Below are 11,724 nucleotides of genomic sequence, written 5' to 3'. Positions count from 1 at the left end.
ATAGGAGACGAACTGCTTAACTAATATTATTTAAATTAAAAAATGAAAACACATATACATACAACGACGCCATCCCAGCGGCTATCCGTATAACATCGCACGCGCCATAAACCATTAAACGCCACTACGCCCTCCTTCTACACGTTAGCCCATCATAGTGTACTATCGCGATGGCGATGGTGTATTGCCAGCAGCGCCGGACCGAGGTAAATTTTAGAATGGAGCGAGATCCAATTATGGCGCCTTTCCTGTTTGCTCCTAACTTTATATACTAGGGACGTTTGAAAAGTTCGTAGCCTAACGTATATCGGAATGTCATACATTTTTAACCGACTTCAAAAAAAGGAGGAGGTTTCTCAATTCGACCGTTCGATTTCGATTCGATTCAAGCCGTTTAAATCATAAAGATTTTAACTGGATTTTCAGACACTTCTTTCAGATACGGCTTTAATTAACACAGCACTAACTTGGTACCGCCTTCAAACTGATCACAAGATAGCACATACGATGTTATGTTTCGCTTTTAATTTAATCAAAACTTTTATATGATATAGCAGTACATTATAAAGTGCGCGGCCGAAGGCCGCGCGTTTTTTGCGCTTAGGTAAAAGCCCAGCCATAATCACAGTCGGAAGCCCTATTACAAACCCCCGGCCGAAGGCCCCGCGTTTTTTGCGCCTGGGTAAAATGCCCAGCCATAGTCACAGTCAGAAGCCCTATTACAAACCCCCAGCCGAAGGCCGGTTCACAATAAAGTTTGCGGCCGAAGGCCGCGCGTTTTTTGCGCTTGGGTAAAATGCCCAGCCATAGTCACAGTCGGAAGCCCTATTACAAGCTCCCGGCCGAAGGCCGGTGTAGAATAAAGTTCGCGGCCAAAGGCCGCGCGTTTTTTGCTGTATATCCGATCTTAATGAAACAAAGCCTATATGTTGCCCTGGACTATGCTTAATCTATTTGTGAAATCCGTCCAGTAGAACCAGAGAATAGAACATACAGACAGAAGGACAGACAGACAAGATAATTAAAAAAAATGTTTTGCGTATTCAATTGCTCATTTCTAATTGCCCTAACTTGATTTTAGTTAAATTTTGGCAAAGTACAGACACTCGATTTCTACTCTTTTATTATAGTATAGAAGATAGATAGATAGATAGATTGACTTTTAGGAAGATAGCTGACACTATTGGCATCTGAACAGAAGGCAAACATCACATAATCGCCTTGGCTTCTTTGAGTTGAACAAATACGCGATCGACTGACGAATTTTCGCAACTGCTTGGAGTTGTTTGAGGCAGATACTTTTTTGTATGTTTTGTGACCATGGTTAAAACCTGAGTATATTACTTTAACTACAGAAACAAAAGTACAGTCTAAAAAGTGGACACGACCAGGATCCAATGTTCCAAAAAGGCAGAAGCGGTTTTGCGTGTTGCAAAAGTAATGGCCTTAGTTTTTTGAGATTCGCGGGATGTAATTACGGTGGATTACTAAAAAAAGGCGTAAATATAAACTCTGCTTAATAGTGAAATCTGCTGCGATGTTTCAGAGGACAAATTAAAAAAAAAATAGCCATGATCATTGAGAAGAAAAGTTTTGTTTCATCAGTGTATTTTGCGAGTTTCTGCTATGCTTTTAACAAACGTGTGAAACGTTTGTTAAAAGCATAGCAGAAATTCATCAGTATAATTTAGAATTCTTACCTCACCACCATATTCATATGATCTAGTCTCGTCTCCATCAGACTTTTATCTATTTCCGAAGCTAGAAAAACCACTTATCGAGTTCAAAATTTTTATGAAAGTGGTCTATGCATTTTCTAAGAGTTTAAAGAAAAAAAATAGCTGGTATAGAAATGTTTCCAGGCCAACAAAATAAGTGTATTGAGCTCTAAATAAAGTTGAAAAATAAATTAACTAAAAAATTATAGCTTTGTAGTTTCCTGGTTTACTTAGGCTACGAACTTATGGAACGCGAAGATTTTGACCATACTCAAGCCAATTGAAAATCAGGCACAATACCGTCTCTCGATCACGTAGTGCCCGGGTGCAATCATCACCCTAGCGCCCCCTAGTACCTATAGAACCCGCGCGGCGAGTGGCGCTTGGGCGCCCCTGAGATCGCGGCACCCGGGTGTAACGCACCCCATGCACTACAGGTAAAGACTCTAGCTCACGTAGCGCCCGGGTGCAATCATCACCCTAGCGCCATCTACTACCTGTATATACCCGGGTTAAAATCAACGCACTCCCTGCACCATAGGTAAAGAAAGACGCCTCTATTAGAAGTAAATTCGCGCACGTCGCTTTAAATATAGACGATCGAAAAGAAATAAATTTTATTTTCGATCTTGTCTTTACCATTTCGGCGCCCCCTAGGATTTGGCGCCTGGAGCGACCGCTCCGTTCGCCGTATGGACGGTCCGGCCCTGAGTACGATATATATGCGTGGGTCGCAGCGTGCGGCTGAGTCGCTCGACGCGGCGCGATTGTCGCAGCTGCTGCAACAAAGTCGCACACACAAACCTCGTCTCGTCGATACCTACTTTCTTCTTTAAAGATACTTTTGTCGTCCATAGTGACACTTTTATATTTCTCGTAAAATTTACTTACTAATATCATAAATTACTTACAAAATAAGTACAGTTATTTATGTAGTAAATTACTTACCACTAGATATTGAGAGAAGATCTACGTCAATCGGAACAGCTTTCCTGGAAAATACCAAAGTGCCTAATAATTATTTTTAATACTCGATCTTGACAACTTACTTGACGCTAGGCTATGTGCAATAGAAAATTCCTATTCACGGATACATAAAACAATATCAGTAGGTAGGTAAGTCGTTCCTAGTCTGTTTTTCGTAGTTCCTAGAAGAACAAAAACACACTAGCAAGGGCGCCCCGCCCCTATCTTTATGTACTCGTCTAAGAAAAGATTAAAGATTAAACATTATATAGTTAGTTATTAGGTCAACTATGGTTGCTAACTGTGGGCATCATAAGAAGGCTCAGAGTGGGCGATGGTATAAACTATGCGTTAGCGAATCAGAAATACAAGTCAGCCCATGAATAGATAAATTACCCCTTTTACATGTAGAATTAAAAAAAAAATATTTTTCATGATTTATGCAAATTTTTTACAACTTTCAACCCCTAATTCACCCCCTTCTCTTTCTATTTTAGGGACAAAAATAAGCTTATGTGCTGCTTCAGGGTCCCATTTATCACAGTATAAATCAGCCGTTTAGTCGTGAAAACGAAAAGGTAACAGACAGACATATCAGACTTACTTTCGCATTTATAATATCATCATCATCATTATCATCATCATTATCATCATCATCATCATCATCATCATCATCATCATCATCATCATCATTATCATCATCATCATCATCATCATCATCATCATCATCATCATCATCATCATTATCATCATCATCATCATCATCATCATCATCATCATCATCATTATCATCATCATCATCATTATCAAACGATAAGACGTCCACTGCTGTACTTAGGCCTCTTGCATGAACATCTAAACAAAACAGTCTCGAGCCGCCAGCATCCAGCGGCTCCCTGCAACTCGCTTGATGAGTTCGGTCCACCTAGTGGGGGATTGACCAACACTGCGCTTTCCGGATAATATTAGTATGGATTATTAGTATAGATTATTAGTATATTTAATAACACCAGGCTGAAAGTGTTTACTGAGCATTTCTAAAATGATGTAGTCACCTGGTGAAAGGGCTCCTCGGCTTGGTTTGTGACGCTACGCTGTGGGATGTGGGACTCGTATTGTCTTGTGATTCTGCGGTGAGGGTGCCGCGTTGACTAAGTACGACTGGCTCGGACGGTTGAGCAGGAGTACCAACGGCGATGTCCACCCTTCTTAATACAGCTCGCATCACATGTCGCACGATCCTCTTCGAATCCTTGTTCATCATCCCCTATCAATACCATAACAAAACATTTGAAAGCATTAAGCTAAGTTACATTGATTTGCATACGGTTTATAACTAGGGTTTGGGCTATGCATTATGCGTATAAATTGTACGTAATGGAGATGTTCTTCTCCATTATAGGGTCGCAACTAGTCTTCGGGGTATGCAATTTGCCTCTATAAAGGGCGCGCCATTGCGAAGTCCAAAGAAGAAAGAAATCCTCTTAGATCGCACTTGTATTAATCAAGAAAATCTTTCAGAATTTGCTATTAAACGCAAATAAAGTAGGTAGGTACTAGAAGGGAAGGGTGATATCACAATGCCTTTTACTCTGAAACCCTGATCGGATTAGGCGTCGGAGAGGGAGAGATAGCACCTCTGATTACTGTGATGCTAGGCAGAACACAGATGGTAAGAGACACCGTAGACGCAGGCATTTTTGTTTAGCAGGCAAGTTACAGAAAAGTCCCTTGACTACAATCTTACTTAATGAAAGGTAATGATGCAATCTAAGATGAAAGCGGGCTAACTTGTTAGGAGGAGGATGAAAATCCACACCCTTTTCGGTTTCTAGACGTACCGCTCGGCGGTGCGTCTTTGCCGGGAACTACCCACGGCCGAAGTTTCTCACCAGTCAGACCTGGACCAATCAAGAAAGCCTCAATCTGGCCATCAAGGGATCGAAGGCCTCCGTCTTGTAAATGCACCGCGCATACCACTGCGCCAGGAGGCCATCAAAATTTTATGTGGTATGACACCTCATTTTATGTAGGAATAGCGGTCCGGTTAAGCTTCGCTTTGACTTATTCCCTACCCTTTACCTACAGAATAGTTCAATTGCAAATTAGTCTAAAGTCTCACTTTAGCATCCAGCTGTCGCTCTGTACGGTGAAAGGTTGGATCATTATGCAAAGATACAGGAACCAAGAGCATCGGCATGGCTGGCGGACCGGGCGAGTAGAATGCGACAGTGCCGGGTGTATTACTGCTGCAGTTGCTGTCGGATAAGGTCAGCATTGAAATCTTCAATAAAAATATAGGGTTAATGGGGATGACTATCGCCTAGCTGAGTGTAGGTACTAGAGCTAGAGGTACTAATAAGGGGTTAACGCGAGCAACTTCATCTCACGCATGCTGTCAAGCGAGGAGCAGTGGCAGAATTACGCGCATATGCTCCGAACCACAATGAAAAGAAGGGAGGAAAAAGAGACAGAACAAAAGAGAGAGAGTGAAAGAAAACATCAGGAAGGTCAGCACGAAAATGCATAGCCAGGGGAGGTTATTTTTAGTCCGTGCAAGTCGAACATGCCCTGCCGACTGCCGGCAGAAGTCCGGAGGGATTATTGTCCTCCCTGAAAAAAAAAGGTACTAGAGCTGGCTGAAGTGATATATGTTTCTGGCATCCCTTTACGGTAAAGTAATAAATAAGGGTTAAGTTCAGGGTTGTAAGAAGTACTAACAGTAGCAATGGCGGCAGTACTGTAGGTACCGGCACAGTACTCGGCAGCACTGGAGTTGAGGGGCTTCGCGCGCGCTCCCGCGGGCTGTGGCTGGGACTTCTGTAACAAACCTCTATTACTCCACGGTGGAAGGGTAGGATTCATCATCGAACGGACGTGGTTCGATCCGCGGGACATCATCAATATTAAGTTTTTGATTGTATTTCTAATTAAAATATTGCAATTTTTGTATGTTAAATTATAAATTATACCTATATAAATTTGATTATATATCTGATTGCTTACATGTACTACAGATTAAAATATTGTAATCTTCGTTTATGAAGAGACGAGACGTGTAGCACAATTTCCGTTTCAACCTATATTTGTATGAAAAATGTTTTTGCTCAATAAGTCATTTATTTAATATCAAACGGTAGACGTCCACCGTTGAACACATGTCTCTTTCATGGACTTCCAAACACCACAGTCTCCCTGCAACCCGCTTGTTGTCCTCGGTCTATCTATTGAGGGGTTGACCAACACTGCGGTTTCCGGTGCGGGGTCGCCATTCCAGCACCTTGAGGACCCTACGACCATCGGCTCTTTGAACTATGTGGTCTGTCCGTTGTAGGATAAATCGCTCTATCGCCCGCTGAGTGACTTTGAGCCTTGTAATGAGTTCCATAGTTAGCGACCAAGTCTCGGATCCGTAGGTCATCACTGGCAACATGCGCTATTCGAAGACTTTTGTCTTTAGGCGCTAAGGAATTTGGGCGTATAGATGTCGAGTTTCATATACGCTGCCCAGCCTAAATATGGATTCGACGGTTCATCATTCATCATTATCAACCCATATTCGGCTCACTGCTGAGCTCGAGTCTCCTCTCAGAATAAGAGGTACTAGGCCAATAGTCCACCACGCTGGCCCCATGCGGATTGGCAGACTTCATACACGCAGAGAATTAAGAAAATTCTCTGCGACAGTTCACCTCTACCAAAATCAAAATATTTTACTGGGTGTCTATAAATTTTTGGCGATTCATTTTATAAATTTCATTAGTAGGTACGTATGTGTAAATGATTATTACAGATTAGGTGAAGATCGTGGGCGCTGTGTCCTCTCAGTCCCGTGACAGTCTCCCATGGCCTCCGCTTCTACACAATATAAATAATAAAATATCAATCATCAAAATATAAAAAAAAACAAAGTGTCTGTCTTTGATTTCAAAATAACCGTGTTTTTTCAATGAAATTCCAAAACACAAACAAGCTTTTTAAAAAAATTGCCTGTCTGTTTATCTGGGCAAATTTTTGGAACGCCAGAACTGATTTTAATGAGACTTTCACTGAAAGATAGAGGAGGTTAGGTTAGGTTAGGTTAGGTTAGGAAAAAAATAAATCCCGGAAAAATTAATGGTACAGGCGAGATTGAATTTCACGCGGACAAGTCGCGTTCAGTCCACTATGTATAATATTTATTATAACACATTTGCTCGTAAAGTATCACTAATTTCACCAATTTCAGTATTGTAATGTATCTCATTACGCACATGTGCCGTAATGTAAAGTAAAACGCGCGTGTCCTGTAATGTAATTTAAAACGTTAATCATCCGGCTAAAAACGAATGGTACTTTTTTCAAGACTTAGCATTGGTCTAAAAAAAACAAACGCTGGTGTGCGCACTTCGTTATCTGTGCAAAAATGACGAGCGTATCAAAATGTCATCATAAGGAAAACAGGCAAAGATGCAAATTAAATTTCAGAAAGTGTGTTCTAAGTGTGTTTCCTCGCAAATGTGTTACAAAACGTCGTATGACATTCGTGCGCTTTGATAATTACAGCCTTTGCTTCCTTACTACAGCTCTCGCCTTCGGCTCGCTTGCAATATCGCCTCGGCTGTAATTTTCAACTTACCACACTTATATCATAATGTACTATTTATTATGCATGAACAATGAGCATGTCAAAGAGTTTTGATTTGTTTTAAGTGTGATTGTTTGTCACGATTTTTACCCAAAAACTACTAGTATTAATTGTAAGCATATTTGAAGTATTCGCCTTAAATAGGAATTATAAGCATTAAATATGTAAAATTAAACTTTGTTTCAAAAAAATCTACTCGTATCGCTTACCCTTGAGTCCCAGTTCCACGCTTGCACTTTGAGGGCGCGAAGCAGGCTTCGATTCAGCATCGCGACTACTTGTATTTTTAGTTTCAGAAAATATGCTCCTATGGTAGCTATTATATGAGACAAAAATTTTATTACTCTTGTGTACATTGTAGAATGCCCATCCATCCATGCCATCATTATCAGCCGATGGACGTCCACTGTTGGACATGGGCCTCCTGCATAGCCTTCCAAACAATTCGGTTTTGAGCCGCCAACATCCAGCGGCTCCCTTCAACCCGTTCGATACCCTCGGTTTACCAAGTAGATCGATCGGGTTTGTAACAAATTTTAATAACCTCGTTATTGATACAAGTTGGGAGGAGGGTAGAGTAACAAACCAGATGTTTTTTTTACTATTGATTAATTATTAGTTAGACAACTTTACAGCCACAATGTCCTACAAAATGGGTGGTATAGATATGCCCAGCTTATCTGAAGGAGAAGAAACTACGACAAATCATGGCGGAATACAATTGTACATATAAGAAAGCTTTAACGATATATACTTCATCCAAGGAAGATATACCTACGAGACCAACGTCACCTGTTATTCCTTATACAGTAGATCCCAACCCATTCGCACCGTTGTCTACGGATAAATCAAGTTATGCAGAAATTCTCAAAACTAGCGCAGACATTCATACACTACCGAATAATAGAAAGCCACCTAGTTCGAGTACACCAAAAGCAGCGAGGGCACAGAGAAGAAGGACCTCAGAAATATCCGTAGAAAATAGTATTAGACCTGACGATGTTAGCTGGAAGGAAAAAGATGCAGAACCTAAAAAGAAGTTCCCTTTTGCAGAACTCTTGAACAGACTAAAAAATATACTATTTTTAAAAGGAATTTCTATGCAAGATAAATTGAAAAGTATTGTGAAGTGTTGTTTAGATTGGGTGTTTTCCGCATTGATGGAGTTTTTATCTGACTGGTCACTATTACAAACAATAATTGAATCTTTCATCAAAAATGGCTAACAATAAAAATTATAATGTTAAACTGAATATTATACAATGGAATGCTCAAAGTATAAAGCCCAAGTTATTGTCGTTTCAAAATATTCTCGTGCAAGAAAAAGTTCACATTGCTGCCCTAAGTGAAACTTGGTTAGGATCAAACACATCTCTTAAGGTAAAAGATTACAATATTTTTCGCAAAGATAGGATTGATTCTTTTGGGGGGGCCGCGTTACTTGTACATAAATCTATCAAAACTGACCTGATACAATTACCAGATATGGGGTCAGACATACAAATAATCGGAATTAAAGTCTACAACTGTGATGATATAGATTATATTATTTCTTTATATTGCCCGTCATATGCGCGAACAACTTTAAAAGACTGGGACACCCTATTTTCAAATTATCGAAAAAAATCACTTATCTTAGGCGACTTCAATGGCCACCACGTGAGTTGGACTAATAAGACTGATACAAGAGGGATTCAGATATATGACGCTCTAGAGGATAATTTGTTATATTCATTAAATGATGGAACACCGACGCGTGTGATTTTAGTTAATGGCCAGCTCAGGAAGTCAGCACCAGACATATCCTTAGTATCATCAGACATTGCACTACAATTTAATTGGTCTGTTTTAAATGAATCATTGGGAAGCGATCACTTAATGATAAAGATTTCAACTGAATTTAGAGCGCAAGCTTTTATTTATCCTCGAAGGAATTTTAGAGCAGCAAATTGGAGTGGTTTTAAAAAGAAATTAGAATTATTATTTAAAAATTACGAGTTTAATAATGATTTACAGATTTCCTATGACACTTTTATAAATAATTTAAACATTGCAGCAGATTTGCATATACCATACTTAAAAATCAACCCGAACCCTTCAAATAAATTTCACCCTAAACCGTATTGGAATTCTGATTTATCTAAATGTGTTGCAGAACGGCGTCTAGCTCTGTCGAAATTTAGACGTAACCCAAATCCTCTTAATTTAGACAATTTACGCATAAAAATTCAAGAATCACAGAGAAAACTGCGCAATGCAAGCAGTAAAGCGTGGCAAACATTTTGTAATAATTTAGATGCGTCTTGTAATCAAAATGATATGTGGCACAAAATGAGATGGTTCAAAGGTCGAACTGTTCCTAGAAGTAATGTTAATAAAGACAATTGTGTTAAACTCTTAGAATGCCTTACTCCCGATTCCGCTGCACCCGACAGGCCATTATTTGTATCAAAAAATGTAGCATTAGATTCCGAAATATCTCTTACTGAATTGCAATCCTGTATGAAAAATAAAGATACAACACCCGGAAATGATGATATATCTTATACCATGATAAAAAATCTTCCTGCTAATGGTAAAGGTATTTTACTTCACTTGTATAATGCCTTTTTGGTAAACGGTTTTGTTCCTAAACAGTGGAGAGACATTGTTGTTATTCCCATTCCAAAACCTAGTAGAAATCCGGATTCTCCTAATTCACTACGGCCGATTTCAATGATTTCGTGCATTTGTAAAATTTTTCATGGCGTCCTAATCAGAAGATTAGAATGGTACATAGAAAAAAACAATATCTTATTACCAGTAACAACGGGTTTTCGAAAAAGTCGTTCTTCCTTAGAAAACTTAACTGCTCTTGTTTCCCAAACACAAATAGCTTTATCTAAACGCTTAATAACTATAGGATGTTTCATAGATCTTGAAGATGCTTATAATAACGTAGATATTACAATTTTATTACAGACATTGGACAAGTTGGGAGTAGGGAGTAAATTGTGCAACTACTTATGGGACTTTCTAAGTGAGAGGAATTTAAAAATTAATGTAAATAATTCATCTATAAATAGGAGAACTGGTAAGGGATTAGCTCAAGGTGACCCATTCTCACCGTTGCTTTTTAATATTGCGACGATAAGTCTGTGCAAATCCATAGACAGTAATAAAATTACAATTTCTCAGTACGCCGATGATTTTGTTTTATATACTACTTGCAAAAACATTGAACAAGGGTCCCAAATATTGCAAAGAGAGATAAATAAATTTGTACATTCAGCTGCCCAACTTGGTTTACAGATATCATCAGAAAAAAGTAAAGTGTGTATTTTTAGAAATGGATTCAAAAATGTAACAGCTAATTTAACAGTGAACGACGTCACGCTTCAGACAGTTGAGTGCGTTAAATATTTGGGCTTGTGGCTAGATTATTCTTTGAGGTGGGGATTACATATCAATGAAGTAAAAACGAAATGTTCCAAAATTTTTAATGCTTTTAAAGTTTTAGCAGGTCCGGGATGGGGCATTCATCCGATTCATTTGAGACGTTTATACATTTCCATAGTTCGAAGCCGTTTAGATTATGCATGTTTTCTGTTAGCTAATAGTTGCGACACACATCTAGGTAAATTAGACAAAATTCAGAACCAATACATGCGCATCATTGGTGGGTTCATTAGAAGCACTCCAATTCATGTAATGGAATCCGAGCTCCATTTACAACCTCTATCTATCAGAAGATATTATCTTGCGGGAAAGTTCTGGTTTAAAGCCATTTCATATTATCCAAATGATTTTGATAAAACTTTGAACAATCTCACCGATTTATGCAATAATGGACATTGGAGACGCAAAAATAAACCTTTGTTAGCTGAGATTCATGGTCAGTTTAAAACCACTCCATATCATAAAATTTCTACATTAGAGTGTTTTTCTTTAGATACTTGGGTCAGTAATGTGAATTTGGAAAATGTAGTTTGTACAGATATTGAAGCGATGAACAACTCAAAAAGGCGATACGACTCTGTAGTGTTAAAAAATACTTGTCTAACTTACCTAAGTAATAAATATAGTAAGTGCTATGCTATTTATACTGATGGCTGCAAAGGAAGAGATAAGGCTGGATTGGCCTTTTTAGATATTAAGTCTAATAACGCAGTTAAATTTCAAGTTAACAGCCTTATGTCTATTATGCATATTGAGTTAATAGCTATAGCAGAAGCTTTGGCATATATTGACTCCCTCATTCCTGGTAACTATGTCATTTTCAGTGATTCTAAAAATGCCCTTCAACATATTTTAAGATGTACTACCGCAGTATTTCGTGGAGTACCAATTGCTTACGAAATTTTAAAATCATTACAAAAGATCCTGTCCGAAAAAAAAAATATATACATCCAATGGATACCATCTCATATAGGT

This window comes from Bicyclus anynana, chromosome Z (assembly GCF_947172395.1).
Source record: "Bicyclus anynana chromosome Z, ilBicAnyn1.1, whole genome shotgun sequence".
Taxonomy (NCBI): domain Eukaryota; kingdom Metazoa; phylum Arthropoda; class Insecta; order Lepidoptera; family Nymphalidae; genus Bicyclus; species Bicyclus anynana.
This window is presented reverse-complemented; position numbering follows the sequence as displayed.